The sequence below is a fragment of the Salvelinus namaycush genome, chromosome 33 (assembly GCF_016432855.1).
Source record: "Salvelinus namaycush isolate Seneca chromosome 33, SaNama_1.0, whole genome shotgun sequence".
Lineage (NCBI taxonomy): Eukaryota > Metazoa > Chordata > Actinopteri > Salmoniformes > Salmonidae > Salvelinus > Salvelinus namaycush.
Genome location: NC_052339.1, coordinates 16,586,853 through 16,605,370, shown reverse-complemented (window position 1 = coordinate 16,605,370; position 18,518 = coordinate 16,586,853).

Below are 18,518 nucleotides of genomic sequence, written 5' to 3'. Positions count from 1 at the left end.
CCATCGGGTTCTTGGTCACCTCCCTGACCAAGGCCGTTTTCCCCCGATTGATCAGTTTGGCCGGGCGGACAGCTTTTGGAAGAGACTTGGTGGTTCCAAACTTTTTCCATTTAACAATGAGGCCACTGTGTTCTTGGGGACCTTCAATGCTGCAGAAATGTTTTGTTACCCTTTCCCAGATCTGTGCCCTGACACAATCCTGTCCCGGAGCTCTGCGGACAATTCCTTTGACCTCATGGTTTGGTTTTTGCTCTGACTGCACTGTCAGCTGTGGGACATTGTATAGGCAGGTGTGTGCTTTTCCAAATCATGTCCAATCAATTGAATTTACCACAGGTGGAGTCCAATCAAGTTGTAGAAACATCTCAAGGATGATCAATGGAAACAGGATGCACTTGAGCTCAATTTCGAGTCTTATAGCAAAGGGCCTGGATACTTTGTAAATAAGGTATTTCTGTTTTTAGTTTTTAATACATTTGCAAAAATTTCTAAAACCTGTTTTTGCTTTGTTATTATGGGGTACTGTGTGTAGATTGATGAGTCATTTTGTTTTATTTAATACATTTTAAAATAAAGCTGTAACGTAACAAAATGTGGAAAAAGTCCGGGGGTCTGAATACTTTCCAAATGCACTGTAAATACAATTGCACAATGAGCACTTGTCTCTCAATTACATTGTTACAGTTGTTGGTTAGCTAGCTAGCGAATTTTTGCCATATTAGCATAGACATGACATCAATCAAAACAAGACATGGTATCAACAACAAGACTAGCTGAAACGAGCCACATACAATTCCCCACATGGCAGCTTCCTGTTATTGTTGCTAGCTATCTGGTCATCCAGAATCACAACAACACATGACCTCTGCCCATCGTTTTGGGATCTTGTCAGCTAACCCGTCCATTGAGCTGTGCAGTGAGGGGACAGTTAGGGGGACTGTGTGACTACAGCCTTTGACAGAGAGAAGGGACACTAGTCATGGTGGAATCAGTAGGGGTCTGTTTGATGTTTTTTTTACAACCTGTCATAGTTGCATAATATACTAAATGGTTAACATGAAAAACATCTTAAGTCCACAATGAAATGTCCCTGGGTATAGTACAGGCCTTAAAACCACACGGCCAAGCTTCCTCTCCTCAGCTGCCTGGTCTTGGCAGTAACGCTGGACTGTATATACATCCCAAATTGGATCCTATTCCCAATGTAGTGCAGTACTTTTGACTCCTTCCTCTGTCCTCCATACATACAACATCTGTAAGGGCCCTCAGTCAAGTGTTGAAATTCTAGCACAGATTCAACTACAAAGACCAGAGAGCTTTTGGAAAGCCACATAAAGAAGGGCAGTGATTGGTAGATGGGTAACAATAACAAATCAGACATTGACTATACAGTATATTGAAGCATGGTCAAGTTGATAATTATGCTGTGGATGATACATTAAACCACGCAGACATATCAAAGGTGCAGGACAGGAAAGAAACTGCTTATTTATAATGAGGGATACCTGGAGAAAATTGGATCTCTCTGAAATGAAAATGGATGGCCCTTCCTTCAATAAAATACATTTTTTCCCCGACCCTCCCTGATTGCTTGAAATAAAATAAGTGACCCTCCCCTATACCCAAAATAATAATTAAAACATAAAGTGGATAGCAGAGATCATGCCTACCATTTACCCTAACTCCCAGGACAGACCAGAGCCTTATATATGCAGTTTTAGAAACTGTTCTTCATTTTGTAAGCATTACATAGCAAAGTAGCCAGAAGGCTGTGGATTCAGTGACCACCGCTCAAAAGGGTGAAAAGCTGAACATTTTTTAATACCATAACAGAGAATGACAACGAATGAGTGAATGCTGCAGCACCGGAGACGTTTTGATTTCTATACAGGCTGTTGTTAAAAAACAGGATTGATTAAGTTTAAAACGGTGCTAAAGTTGTCTATCAACTGTAAAATTGAGCGTAACAGAATCAGTTACAACTGTATTTGATCATCAATGATTTTGAGAAAAATTTCTTTTTTTCATTTGGGAAACTATCATTTTCTAATTTATTATATTTTATTCCATGATATTGTTGTTACAAAAAAGATTTGTGTTGACTGTGATTAGGGCAAGGGAATATAAGAGCATCTGCTAGTGTCACGACTTCCACCGAAGTCGGTTCCTCTCCTTGTTCGGGCTGCGTTCGGCGGTCGGCGTCACCGGTCTTCTAGCCATCGTCGATCCACTTTTCATTTTCCATTTGTTTTGTCTTGTTTTCCTACAAACGTGGTTCTCATTTCCCTCATTAAGTGTTGTGTATTTAACTCTCTGTTTCCCCCCATGTCTTTGTGTGGAATTGTTTGTTTGTAAGTGCTTGTGCCCTGTGTTACTGGTGCGCGTCGGGTTTTGTACCCATATTGTTTATTTCTTTATTGCCGGTGGTTTTGTAATTAAACTGCTCCGACTATTACCTAGTTCTGCTCTCATGCGTCTGACTTCACTGCCACCAGTTCCGCACCCCTTACAGCTAGGCTAAATGAACAAACTAAGCCTGCATAGCTCACCATATGAACCTCAAACCAAAGACCAACTAAACTAGTGTTTCTAAAGTGAATTCAGAGGCACTGTAGAATGTCTGTATAGCCTAATAAGGCATTTTTCGTTTCATTGTTTTTTTAATTCTAAGTAATTATTTGTTTAATGTCATTTTATACAGCCTAAATGCTAAATGTATAGGCATGTTGTTGAAGAGCTGTTGATGTGTTGTTGAAATGCTGAGCACTTCTCCCAGCCTGTAGCGTGTCACAAATGCATCATACTTGATTTCTTAAATGGCAGGCTATTGCCTTAAAAATAAAAATTATATTGCCTAAATAATTCATTTTTTTCACTTCTTAGGCTACCTGGCTTGCTCCTGACTGATTTAGAGTTAGTATGACGTTTAAAATAGCCTTTTGAAATGTTGAATGTCAATTGATAGTGACAGAATCATTACTTCCCAAGCAAAGTAAATTTTTTGAATGTCATAGAGACAACCCAAATATATCCCATATGCATCGGAGTCACGTCTTTCCCTGGCCTTTTACAGCTTGTTTCTAGCATAAAGCATAGCAGACTAAAGCGGTGTTAAATAATGAACAAAAATATAAACACAACATGTAGTGTTGGTCCCATGTTTCATGAGCTGAAATAAAAGATACCAGACATTTTCCATATGCACAAAAAGCATATTTCTCTCAAATGGTGTGCACAAATTTGTTTACATCCCTGTTAGTGAGATTTTCTCCTTTGCCAAGATAATCCATCCACTTGACAGGTGTGGCATATCAAGAAGCTGATTATACAGCATGCTCATTACACAGGTGCACCTTGTGCTGGGGACAATAAAATGTGCAACTTTGTCACACAACACTATGCTATAGATGTCTCAAGTTTTGAGGGAGCATGCTGACTGCAGGAATGTCCATCAGAGCTGTTGCCAGAGAATTTAAAGTTAATTTCTCTAAAGCCCTTTTGTGGGGAAAAACTCATTCTGATTGGCTAGGCCTGGCTCCCAAGTGGGTAGGCCTATGCCCTCCCAGTCATGTGAAATCGATAGAATAGGGCCTAATTCATTTATTTCAATTGATTGATTTCCTTATATGAACTGTAACTAGCCTGAAGTTAAACTAAAATGAAGACTGTTTAAATGAAAAAGGTATTCTCGAATTAGCCTACTTGAAGCACCCATGAGCTGTCCATCTCCGTGGCTGCCGCTTCATAGTAATGTACACAGTATGTCAATTACTCGAATATGGCTTATTGTGAGGTCAATTACTCTGATAAATAGCTTAATTATGGGCAACGAAACATATATATTTTTTAATTAAAATCAATTATAGCAATAGCAAGTTTACCTCCTCAACTTCATGCTCTCCCTCTCAAACTGAATAGGACATCATTATGCCTAGTTCGCGAGCACAGATATAGCATGTTTTTTGTTTTTTTTACAAATTGAGTGGCCTCCTGAAGTGCCACCTTACACAACACAGTCATCGGTTAGGCAGCACAAACGGGTTTATTTACATCAGCAAGAGCAGGGCAGGCCGGGGCTCATGACTGGGAACGCCTGTCCATTGCAGTGTGTAATGCAGTGTGAGCCTAGTTTTATAATTTAAAAAATGTTATTGGTCAAATATTTGGGGAAGCCTGGCTTTCCTTGTCATCCGTGAATACACGCCACTGCATATATGAAGAATGTCTTTGTTGCAAAGAGTTGCCTCAGAATACAACTGCAGGTTAAATATTCCGTGTTCTGAACGAGTACATAACGGGACATGATTACGATGGTACCCGTGTATCGTTATCTATAGGCGTACGGACGGAACTGCTGCTCAACCCATCCATGAAGGCGCAAGTGACATTTTCCAAGCAAACGATACATTTGCCGATTTCCATAAAAAGCTGTACGTCTGGAGAAACTGAGTGGATAGAGACATTTTCGATATGTTCCCCCTATTCTCAACTCTGTCTGACATGGATGATGTGGACATGGATCAAATGCGTAAATTGATGGGGTCACATTTGAGCAAAACACTACACAAATGCGAGGATTACTTCCCTTTACAATCTGATCCACACCCGGGACAGCAGTGGATGCATAATCCGTTCACCAGCACTGGAGACGCACAGTTTTTCACCGGTTCTTGGTAAACTATTGGAGCTGTCCTGTGACTAAGGCCTGCGCGCTCATTTTAATGACATGCGCCTATCCACATTCTGTCTGTTCAGCAGCGGAGAATAACCGCAGCTCCCTGGGCGCTGGCACAAAACGGTTTGAGAAAGTATGGCCTATACTATTGCTATAGGCCTAGGCTATATACGAAGAGCCTGCTCTGAGAAGCACAGGGCAAAGTTATATTTCTAAGAAAATATACTTCCTTCCCGAGTTTTTGCGCTGCTGGGACGGTGTAGGCCTATATAAAATAATTTCTCTTCACTAGCGGTTCTGGGGGGGGGGGGAGGGGTAGGTGGGTTAGTGCCCCTGTGACAACAATTTTGGACCCCCTAAATGTGGAGTATGAAATCATTTTTACATAACACATTTTTGCTATCATTCTTTTTTTACATCCGTTATTAATAATGTAACTGGCCCCTCTAACAGTACAACTGGCCCCAGCTTGGCCCCCCCAGTTGAAATGGTCTAGAACCGCCACTGTTTCTCTTTCGCCTCTGTTTTCATAATTTTCTGTCAATTCGTAAATGGCTCAATCTCACGGAAGAAATCATCCGAGCGAGGGAAACAGCGCCACTCTGTCTCAGTATGTGTAGCCCATCTGATGCTGTCTGAACCTAAATAGTATAACATGTTACCACCGTAACATTTGATTGATTGATGCCTGTAATCATTGGGCCCCCCTTGATAAAACAATTATAAAATAATTTGCCAATCAGCTTTGAATTTAGCTCAACTGTGGGTTGTCCTAGTGCAGCAAAACACCCCCCAAAGGAGTCTAGTTTGGATTTGGCTTCACACGAATCAAATCACTTCCTAGTCATTTTGAGAAAAAAGTGTCTGTTTCTGGTCTGCTTGTATTGATGTCCTGCAGTAGCTAGCTTGCTAAATCGTTCCTTTCCTAAGACAATGATGGAGATGTGGATTTGGATTGTTGTTTTGATTTAATTCTCTGTGCAGGCCAATGATTATGACGCTGATTATGATCTAACCATAAATTAATATGTTGTGCCACTGGCCAGAGATGATTGAAGTTCAATATGTAGCCTAGATGTAGCCTAGTAGACTCACGTTAATTAGCTAGCTAACTTAACTGGTTCATTGTTGCCCATGCGAGGAGGTTAGGCTTGCAAGCATTTTAGCTAGGTAGCCTATGGCAAAAAAAAAGTGTACTGTACGACAGAGCCATAGACCGGTTTGCCAACATGAAAGAGAGGAGGATGGCATTGATTGGACTAAATTGTTTTTGGTATCTTTAAGTTTGTTTTCAGTGTATTACACTAAGCATATAAAGCCTTGTTGATTTGATGATGTTTAAATGTTAAAGGTGAAATGGAGCTGGATAGCAGAGGCAGTGCTCCTGCTGACTTGCGGAAACTCTGTGTTTCTAAATCAGTAGTTGTTTAGTAAACAGGTGATATAACTTTGTTATATGCTATATTTGCTTTGTGGACTTCACCGGACAGATGTTGCTGTCTGGTTTTGTGGTAAAACAACCATATGTGTATTTTAATTTATCCCGCCACTGTGTGACTGTTGTCTTTTTGTTGTCACGGCCTTATTGTATGTCACGCTGGCGTATGAACCAATGGGTTATAGATCAAACAAGGCAATTCTCACAACATAAGTTGTAATATGGCTTTTTTACTGGCTTGGCTTCCTCAGTGATTTTACCCACACACCACTACTGCATATATGTAGCGAATATATGCAAGAAGCGAGCATTTGAAATGTCAGTCATCTCATCTAATTGGATTGCAAACCAATTTTATGTGCGGGCTATGTCTAAAACCTGCATGTGATTCATTATCATCTGCCGTATCCTGGATTCTACGCGTGACAGTGTCATTGGAACGTGGGATTTCACTGATCTTTGTAGCAGCAGCCGGGCATAAAACCTATCGGCAAGCATCCATGACCAAGGGCATGACCAGCTTTTCAACTATAGTGAAAGGAGCCTGGCACTTGGAAAAGTTATGAGAGAGTAAGTATGAAGCCTTCAGTAAACACTTGTTGAATGTGAAATTATTGTGCAGCTTTTTTGATTGTTCATCTCTTTTTTGTAAAAGAAAAATTGATATTCAAGACAAATATGCTGTAGACCGGCAAACATTTCTCCACTGACTGGCGCCAGTCCACAGACCTGGGTTTGAGAAGGCGTTGGATAGGTTATGGATAATTTTATTGAGACCACACTTGGCGCACTTGATATTGTGTGCCCAGCAGGGAATCAGGGATGTGGGTACACATGAGATACAATAATAAGCAGCTAATTCGCAAACCCTGAGCAATATGACGTTTAATTGATTACAAATTGCATGACCCTCCCATGGACTAAATAAAACAAATACTAAACCCTCTCCCTGACTGAAATTGAAAATGGTCCTCCCCCATTTTTCTCCGGGTAACTATTGTGTAAATTTCAACCTCTCCCTTACATGCTGACCAGACCAGGACACGTCGCGTGTGCGAGCGTCGCAAAATAAATTTAGAAATCCATGTTATTCAATTATTGCACCGACACTGCTCGCGCGCGCCAATGAGCGGCTGCAATGCCAAGGGCTAAAATAGAACTCCTTTCTATTTCTGACGCAGATCGCGCTGCAAGTCCTGCCTCTTCAATCTCCTCATTGGTTTATAGAAGCAGGCACTCACGTGCCATCTCCTCATTGATTATACCCACGTGGGTGATTGAAAGACTAACTGTTTTGCCGGTAGTCGTGGTAATACTATGAAAGTTTAGATGCCAATCACCATATAAGTCCAAAGATGAAAAGGCCTGGAAGGAGGAGAGATGACTAGAAACGATTCGGTTGGCCGTTTTATGTGTGGATTAATTGGCGGAGTAGAGGAGTTTGTGCATTTCAGGTAAAATAACAACTCAATGTTTATATCCCAGGACAAATTAGCTAGCAACAGCGAGCTAGCTAAATAGGACAAATTAGCTAGCAAGTGCAAGCTAATTAGCTAAATTGCCATACATGTTTAATGCTTTTCGACCTGTCCCCAAATTAATGTCATTGGTTCAGAGTTTGTTTTGCTATTTTAACCTGCGTGTCGTGATCTCATTTGGTGTAGGGGGACAAAATAAATGTATGCACGCGGGTGCACGATGGCGCACGTGCGCAGCCGGTTTGGGTTCCGTGTTAGGGATGTCACCATGGGGCATTTGGCATTTAAAACAGCTACAGAGTTCAATGGCTGTGATGGGAGAAAACTGAGGATGGATCAACAACAATGTAGGGATTCCACAATAATGACCTAAACGACAGAGTGAAAAGAAGAATACAAAATATACAGAATAAACATGCATGTATGCAACATGACACTAAATTAATACTGCAAAAAAAGCACAGCAAAGGAATACACTTTTTGGCCGAAATGCAATGCCTTGTGTACAACACAACACATCACTGAGTAACTGCCTCCTTGTTTTCAAGCATGGTGGTGGCTGCATCATGGTATGGGTATGCTTGACATCAGCAAAGACTGGGGAATTTTTAAGGATGAAAATAAACGGAAAAGAGCTAAGCACTGGCAAAAACGTAGAGGAAAACCTGCCTTAGTCTGAGAGGAATTCACCTTTCAGCAGGACAATAACACAAAGCCAAATCTACACTGGAGCTGTTTACCAAGAAGATAGTGAATGTTCCTAAGTGGCCAAGTTACAGTTTGGACTTAAATCTGCTTGAATACTTTAAAATTGCTGTCTTCTTCCACTCTGACATTAGAGTATTTTGTGTAGATTGTTGACAAAAAAAATCACAATTCATTTGTAATCCCACTTTGTAACACAATAAAATGTGAAGAATTCAAAGGGAAGGTGTTGACTTTCTATAGGTGATTCCCCTCACAGGTCTCAAACCCAGGCCACCATCACCAGTGACATACACCCTAACCGCTGTCCCAATAAGGGTTATCTCTAGGACATGGGCTTATTGGGCAAGTATAGTTAGGCAATGTCCAGAATAAAGGATAACCTCTTCTCCCTAGGCACTAAAACAACTTGATAGGTGTAAGCAATAGGGTAATTGCACTTTGAAGTAAATCCCAGCTCTGTTAAAAAAACACTCAAGAATATATTTTATTTATCATATTGATTCAGGAGTATCATTAAAACATGTTAATATGCCCCACCAATATTAGACAACTACACAGAATGCCCTTAAATAGCTGAAATAAGTATATAAAATAAATGATGAGAGAATATTCTGATTAACAAATACCTGACACAGACATGGTAGCGTAGCAGCATGATTGGCGTACTGGGATCCAACAGGTTCTGAGTTCAAAGCCCGGGTGAGGCAATGTTGAATAATAATGACTATGTACATGCACAATGGAATGATGTCTGTCAAATATGTATGTTGAAAACAACCGTGCTTTTTGGGACGTTGACGGACTATTCCCTCAGAAAACTGGACACAGGAATGTTCTAATTTAACGTGTCTATTGTATTGTGAGAACAGGGCAACCATGTCCTGTGTATGTTTTGAGGGATGGAATACTTTTATCCTAACCCTCAGAAAACTGCACAAATGAATGTTTTTGCAACGTCCTACAAATCGCGTCTAGAACATTAATGCTGTATATTCTGAGAACATTGTAACCACTTTCTAGATAAGTTCTGTTTGACATTAAGGGATTGTTCTCCTAACTCTCCTAAACAATCTCTCTTACCGTTTCCTATCATTTTAGCTAACTAACCTAGCACTCTAACTGTTAACCTGCTAGCCTATATTATATTGTGACTGCATGCATAAAGACCATTATGCAAACTAGCCTAGCACGCTAACCACTAACCTGCTAGTCTATATTATATTGTAGCTGCATGCACGATGACCACTATGCAAACTTGCCTAGCACGCTAACCACTAATCTGCTTGTCTATATTATATTGTAACTGCATGCACGATAACTACTATGCAAACTAGCCTAGCGCCAGTTAGCTTAGCACCTGAAGATTTCCAGGGCAGATAGCAAAGACACAAAAGTATAGCAATACAATGCTCTAGACTTTGTCTCTCTCTGTCTCTGTCTTTCTGCCCGGAACAAAGATGATCCGTCCTATTTGATTAGACTTTGGAACTATTTCACAGCTAATTCTGGGTCAGTGATTCTCCTGCCATCTCCAGTTCTCATCGTAACCACCTTCTACAAGGTTCTCTCTGTGATGATCAATGATGGGTGTGGCCACATGGAACAGGACATAAAGGACAGAAAGGATGATATGCCAGAACGATAAAACAGGTAAACAACAGATTTATAGCATTGGCATGTAGGCTAATGAATAAAAACTAATGTTACATGAAGTACTGTAACAGAAAATTTACCAGGGCAATTTTGGAGCGGAGCAGAGGAGAGGTGGTTTTAGAGATCTCTCACAGCCTGGGGGATGAGAATGATTCTTGTTGGTCTGCTGCCTGTTTGGTTGGCTGGTACTGCCTGTGTGACTGGCTGGTTCTCTGGTTGACTGGCTGGTTTCTGTCTGTCTGTCTGCCTGCCTGGACTCTCCAGACAACCCTGCTCCTCCTCTCATCACCCAGGGAACATGTTAGGTGTCAACCACTGTTTGTCTGACACTTCCTCTCATCCCCCGACACCCCTGTGCAGGGGAATGGCTCCTTTTCTCCCTGACACACACACCCCTTACCCTTTACTTATTCTCAAACACACCTGGTCCAAGTTCTTCTTTTAGCTCCGGGAGTCAGTGGTGATGTGTTATCTATAACTAGCTGATAAAAATGTGAAGCTGTGAATTATTAAAGAGGAGGAGTATGAGAGCAACTTCTTCTCCTGCTGCTGGAGGATATGAATCATGCTGCTCACCCCCTGTCAGCCCTCCTCCCCCTCCCCCCTACCTCCCCCTGCTCCAGACACAGTGTCAGCCCCCTACCAATCCCCTGCCTCCCCCTCAGCCTACTGCCTCCTGCCTCCCCACTCCCAGCCCCCCTCCCCCCTGTCAGCCTCCCCCTGCCTCCCCCTACCTCCCCCTCCCCCTCTCCCTCCCCTCTCTTCCGCCCTCCTGTTAGCCTCCCCCTACCTCTGCCTCCCTCCTGTCAGCTCCCCCTCCCAGACCCACTCCCCTCTCTGCCTCCCTCCTGTTAGCCTCCCCCTACCTCTCCCTCCTAGCCCCCTCTGCCTCCCTCCTGTCAGCCTCCCCCTCCCAGACCCACTCCCCTCTCTGCCTCCCTCCTGTTAGCCTCCCCCCTACCTCTCCCTCCCAGCCCCCCTCTGCCTCCCTGCTGTCAGCCTCCCCTCTACCTCCACTTCCCAGCCCCCAGCCCTGTCAGGGTAAGAAGTCTTCTGATGTGAGACCAGATCAGACCAGCGCGCATAGTCCTGAACACAGGGTCAGATTGATTCTAGTCTGCCTGTGTCCACCTACCTGCCACTAATAACCTCCCCTACAACTTTTATCTACATCCACCCCAGACACAGACCCACACATACAAGCCTTCACAACCTTCCTCCACAATCTACCCGACACCATCACTCCAGAACAACAACCCTCCCCACCACTTACACTATAAAAACCCTTTACAACCCCCTACAACCTCTCCATAAACCCTCTGACCCTCACACACAGAGCCCTTCATAACCAACACCAACCTATCTAGTACAACAAGTCTATACAAGCCCCTACAACAACCCTTTCTAACACAACTTCTTCCACAACTACAATCAACACACCTTCAAAACAACACACCACACCTATAAACATCTCTCCACACCTCTCAGCCCAGAGCTAAGGTTTAGCCACATCTCTCTCTCTCTCTCTCTCTCTCTCTCTCTCTCTCTCTCTCTCTCTCTCTCTCTCTCTCTCTCTCTCTCTCTCTCTCTCTCTCTCTCTCTCTCTCTCTCTCTCTCTCTCTCTCTCTCTCTCTCTCTCTCTCTCTCTCTCTCTCTCTGCACGCACGTACACACACCCACCCATCCACCTACACATAGGTCCATCTGTGTGGCCCTTCCCCTCCAGCCACAGACCCTCCCCACACAACAGTCAGACACATGGTCACAGGACGTGCCAGAGTGGACAGCCAGCTGCCCTGTGTGTGTGTGTGTGTGTGTGTGTGTGTGTGTGTGTGAGAGAGAGAGAGACAGAGAGACTGAGCATATACACAGTAACAGATGGCCAACTCAAGGCCTGCCAGTTCTAGTCTTTTTAACTTGTTTCTCTGTCTGGAGGGTCCTATATTCCCAGGTTATAGAGTAGTCAGAACACACACACACACACACACACACACACACACACACACACACACACACACACACACACACACACACACACACACACACACACACACACACACACACACACACACACACACACACACACACACACACACTAGTGATGAGCTTCGTGGGCACTATGGGGTTGAACGTTGAGCTGTTGTCAATGAACAGCATTCTCACATAGGTGTTCCTTTTGTTCAGGTGAGAAAGGGCTGTGTGGAGTGCGATTGAGATTGCGTCATCTGTGGATCTGTTGGGGCGGTATGCGGATTGGAGTGGGTCTAGGGTATCCGGGAGGATGCTGTTGATTTGAGCCATGACCAGCCTTTCAAAGCACTTCGTGGCTACCGACATAGCCACGGGGCGGTAATCATTTAGGCAGGTTACCTTCACTTCCTTGGGCACAGGGACTATGGTGGTCTGCTTGAAACATGTAGGTATCACAGACTCGGTCAGGGAGAGGTTGAAAATGTCAGTGAAGATACTTGACAGTTGGTCCCCGAATGCTTTGAGTACACGACCTGGATATCCGTCTGGCCCAGCGGCTTTGTGAATGTTGACCTGTTTAAAGGTTTTGTTCACATCGGCTACCGAGAGCGTTAACCCACAGTCATCCAGAACAGCTGGTGCTCTGGTGAATGCTTCAGTGTTGCTTGCCTCGAAGCGAGCATAAAAGGCATTTAGCTCGTCTGGTAGGCTCGTGTCACTGCACAGTTCGCGTCTGGGTTTCCCTTTGTAGTCCATAATAGTTTTCAAACCCTGCTTCATCCGACGAGCGTCTGTGCCGGTGTAGTAGGATTCAATCTTAATCCTGTATTGACGCTTTGCTTGTTTGATGGTTCATCTGAGGACATAGCGGGATTTCATATCGGCGTCCGGATTAGTGTCCTGCTCCTTGAAAGCGGCAGCTCTAGCCTTTAGCTTGATGCGGATGTTGCCTGTATTCCTAGGCTTCTGGTTGGGATATGTACGTACGGCCACTGTGGGGACGACGTCGTCGATGCACTTATTGATGAAGCCGAAGACTGAGGTGGTATACGCCTCAATACCATTGGATGAATCCTGGAACATATTCCAGTCTGTGCTAGCAAAACAGTCCTGTAGCGCAGCATCCGCGTGATCTGACCACTTCCGTATTGAGCGAGTCACTGTTAATTCCTGCTTTAGTTTTTGCTTGTAAGCAGGAATCAGGAGGGTAGAATTATGGTCAGATTTGCCAAATGGAGTGCGGGGGAGAGCTTTGTGTGCATCTCTGTGTGTAAGGGAACTCCCCCCCCAATTGTACAAAATAACATGGCAAGTTATTGGCACCGAGCGCAGCATATACACGATGGACAAATACACTACTTCTGGCGGTGTTTCATCCAAAGTTGATGGCAAATGCCATATTGCAAATGAGCTGTGTAACACTCCAAAATTCCTATAGTGGGCGAGTTTGTTCTATCTAAATTTTTCATAGGCTTTATGTAACGCAAGTCAAGACCCAAGAGTAAAATTTTGAGATTTTGAAAGTTTTGGCAAAAACTTATCACCCCCTTAAAAAAGTGCTTTCTGGACCGTTTTTCGAAATTCTTTCGAGTTTTATGTCAATTACACATGTGTAAGAACTATATGAAAATACTTTTTTCAAATTTTATTAACATAATTTTTTTTGAAATTTTATTTGAACTTAAGGTATATGTTTTGTGCATTTGGAATGTGATTTCATAGGAAGTCAAAAGTCAAAAGTCAAAAATGTCAAAAATTTGGAAAAAACGTATCACCCCCTTTAAAAAAGTGCTTTCTGGACCGTTTTTTGAAATTCTTTCGATTTTTAGGTCAATTACACATGTATAAGAACTGTATGAAGATACTTTAGTCACATTTTTTTATCATAATTTTTTTTGAAATGTTTACTTGTACTTAAGGAATATGTTTTGTGCATTTGCAATCTGATTTAATATGAAGTCAAAAATGTGAATAAATTAGAAAAAACTTATCAACCCCCTTTAAAAAAGTGCTTTTTGGATTTCATAGTCGAAAATAACATTTTGTTTTTAAAAGGCCAAAATGAAGCATTTAAAACCGTTTTGAAAAATGACGCCTGGTAACCCAAAACATAGAATATTTTTTGACTTTTTTTGGAAACCTCCTTAAATCACTCAGGCCGGACCCCCATTGACTCGAGAAGAAAAAACAAAACAAAAATTCCAGAAGAAAAAACATAGAATATTTTCTGACTTTTTTTGAAAACCTCCATAAATCACTCAGGCCAGCACCCATTGATTTTTGCCCGTCGAATAGTGCTCCCAGAGCGGGTATGGAATTCTGGATGCCCCCTAAAAGCAATTTCAACCATGGCACCTGGTAACCCAAAAAAAATACCAGGTGCACGAAAAGTTTGGACTTAGAATATTTTTTGAGTTTTTTGGAAAAACTCCATAAATCACTCAGGCCATTGACTCGAGAAGAAAAAACATAAAATATTTTCAAGAAAAAACATAGAATATTTTCTGACTTTTTTTGAAAACCTCCATAAATCACTCAGGCCAGCACCCATTGATTTTTGCCCGTAGAACAGTGCTCCCAGAGCGGGTATGGAAGTCTGGATCCCCCCTAAAAGTATTTAAGGCTCTGTGTGTCTTTAAGCACCATACTTTTTCATTCCATCCTTGCTGTGTGTGTCTGTCTGTGTGTGTGTGTGTGAGCTTTTCTTTGACATCTGTTTAGAGAAATGACTGATTTACACTTCATGAGGGTTGCCTAATCACACACTTAAAGTTTTGGAAAGATCTGACTTTTTTAACCCTTTGAAACAGCACCTATGTCCCCATTTTAAGGCACTTCCGGTTGGCACAGGAAGCTATAAGTAAAGACTTATCCTGATCGGGGTATGCTTTTACAGAATCCTGAGTTTTAAGTCTATACGGTAAGAACTGACTGATTTACACAGGGTTGAATGCACTATATATCACAAACTGCTGGTTGGGTAAAACACTTTTAGGGTGATTTTATCACTTCCGGTTTCTCCAGGAAGCTTAGAATCAACACAGGTAGACCTCATAGTGGCCTGATGGATTGTCATTGAAGACAGGTTCATAAGACATTCATAACCCACATAGGGTTTATTTAAAGGATACACGTTACATTTGCATATGATTCAACAGTGAAAAACATCACATCATATTGCAAACATAACACAGTGTTATATTTGCAATATGATGTGTTGAATCATATTGCAAACATAACACAGTGTTACATTTGCAATATGATGTGGTGAATCATATTGCAAACATAACACAGTGTTACATTTGCAATATGATGTGGTGAATCATATTGCAAACATAACACACAGTGTTACATTTGCAATATGATGTGTTGAATCATATTGCAAACATAACACACAGTGTTACATTTGCAATATGATGTGTTGAATCATATTGCAAACATAACACACACTGTTACATTTGCAATATGATGTGTTGATTCATATTGCAAATGTAACGCGCATTCTTTAAATACTTTAGAAATACAAAATTGAACATCCTGATGACCTCAGGATGGCCGGCCAGTGTTAGTGGTTCCTCTCCATGGCTCGTTGCGTGGAAATTTCATCATGTCGATTTTGCTGATGGTACCCCCGCGTTGAAACATATTGCAATTGTACAAAAGTCAACTAGCAAGTCGGTGTCCATCAGTCAATTGGATGTTGTCAGACACCAAACTGATACCATCTGACACCAAACTCACTTTTTCCAACTCCTTTAGAAGCCAACAATAACATATTTCAGAGCAGGCCCAAAATTCACAGCGCCTTCTCTTTAAACCATAATAAAACAAATAATACGTAGTTATGTTCTAGCTGCGGGTCCAATGTTCACATTATGTTTAGCCCTATGTGAGGCGACCTCGAATCCCAAGTTTCGGCTCGATAGGTCATTCGGTGCCCGAGCAAAACCCTAATTGGTGCTGAAAATCCACTGTTTTCATTGCCTTGCTACGGGGTCCTTGAATGAGCAATCAAACAGGCTCGTTGGGGTCTGTCTTTATGGGCCGAGCCGGTTTCAATGCACCTAGTCTTGAGACTCTGGGACTTTTCTAAATGTCGTCCGTTTCGTTGAGCTGAAATGAATTGAAAACATAGCAAATACACGAGGCTGTTTTTCGGTCCGAGAACCTTCTAGAGCCACATAAATCACCGTGCACAATCGACCTGAGGTCTAGAACAGGTTTGTAAATTTTCAGAACTCTAGGTCTTACGGTTCTTTAAAAGTTCAAACAAAAGTAACTACTACATGCACTGTCTGCCTCTTAGCCCCTCAGTGTGTCCCTCCATCATTTCTGTTGATTGTGTATTTTTTTTTTTTTTTTTTAATCTGATGGGATGAATGACTGATTTACAGTTCAGGAGGGTTGTCTATTCACATATATGAAGTTTTGGAAAGATTTGACATTTTTAACCCTTCAAAACAGCCCATTTGACACCAATTATGGCACTTCCGGTTGGCACAGGAAGTTGAAAATAAACACATATACTCACTGGAGTATACTGTTTGAGAATCCTGAGTTTTAAGTCTATATGTTAAAAATTGACTGATTTACATAGGGCTCAATGCACTATTTCTCTCAAATTGCAGGGTGCTTATTGCAAACACTTTTAGGGTGATTTTAACCACTTCCGGTTGCTCCAGGAAGCTTAGAATCGACACAGGTAGACCTCATGGTGGCCTAATGGACTGTCATCAAAGACAGGTTCATAAGACATTCATAACCCACATAGGCTTCAGGTTGAATTTAGGGGAGCAGTCAATGTATTCCTATGGGGCGAAATGTCATTGTAAACTGTTTGATGTAAACACCTTCTTTTAACTGTGAAGAGTTAATGCCACAAGCTCAAGGATAGGCTTGCACAGATCGGGAGGACCTTAAGAACATTCCTGAGGTGAAATTGTGTTTCTAACCTTAACGGTTCTCTCTCTGTCTCCCAAAAGCAAATGAAATTGACATTGAGGTCAAAAGGTCATTCGTGTCCGTTCTCTTGTAACGGTCGCTGCGCTCAGACCGAGCGAGCTACGGTCAAGCGGGGCATCCCGTTGAACTCGGCACGGCCTGGAGAATATGGCAATGTCATTTTAGTGGTGATTTCAGAATGCTATTTTGGTGCATTCATGGAAGGCGCTGTGAATTTTGGGCCTGCTCTGAAATATGTGATAGTTGGCTTCTAAAGGAGTTGTAAAAAGTGAGTTTGGAGTCAGATGGTATCAGTTTGGTGTCTGAAAATATCCAATTGACTGATGGACACTTGCTAGTTGACTTTTGTTGACACTTGCTAGTTGACTTGCTAGTCGACTTTTGTACATTTGCAATATGTTTCAACGCGGGGGTACCATCACCAAAATCGACATGATGAAATTTCACGCAACGAGCGATGGAGAGGAACCACTATCACTGCCCGGCCATCCTGAGGTCATCAGGACGTTGACTTTTGTATTTCTAAAGTATTTAAAGAATGCACGTTACATTTGCAATATGATTCAACATCACATCATATTGCAAATCTAACGTGCATTTGCAATATGATGTGATGTTGAATCATATTGCAAATGTAACGTACATTCTCTTAAATACTTTAGAAATGCAAAAGTCAACGGTCTGATGACCTCAGGATGGCCGGGCAGTGATAGTGGTTCCTCTCCATCGCTCGTTTCGTGAAATTTCATCATGTCGCTTTTTCCTCATGGTACCTCCCCGTTGAAACATATTGCAAATGTACAAAAGTCAACGAGCAAGTCAGTGTCCATCAGTCAAATAGATATTTTCAGACACCAAACTGATACCATCTGACTCCAAACTCACTTTTTCCAACTCCTTTAGATGCCAACTATAACATATTTCAGAGCAGGCCCAAAATTCACAGCGCCTTCTATTTAAACCATAATAAAACAAATAATACGTAGTTATGTTCTAGCTGCGGGTCCAGTTCACACATTATGTTTAGCCCTATGTGAAGCGACCTCGAATCCCAAGTTTCGCCTCGATAGGTCATTCGGTGCCCGAGCAAAACCCTAATTGGTGCTGAAATTCCACTTTTTTCATTGCCTTGCTACGGGGTCCTTGAATGAGCAATCAAACAGGCTCGTTGGGGTCTGTCTCTATGGGCCGAGCCGGTTTCAACGCACCTAGTCTTGAGACTCTGGGACTTTTCTAAAGGTCGTCCGTTTCGTTGAGGTCAAAATGAATTGAAAACATGGCAAATACACGAGGCTTTTTATCGATCCGAGAACCTTCTAGAGTCATATAATTCACCGTGCACAATCGACCTGAGGTCTAGAACAGGTTTGTAAATTTTCAGAACTCTAGGTCTGACGGTTCTTTAAAAGTTGGAACAAAAGTAACTACTGCAGGCACTGTCTGCCTCTTAGCCCCTCAGTGTGTCCCTCCATCATTTCTGTGTCGGTGTGTATTTTTTTTTGTTGAAATCTGATGGGATCAAGAACTGATTTACAGTTCAGGAGGGTTGTCTATTCACATATATGAAGTTTTGGAAAGATTTGACATTTTTAACCCTTCGAAACAGCCCATTTGACACCAGTTATGGCACTTC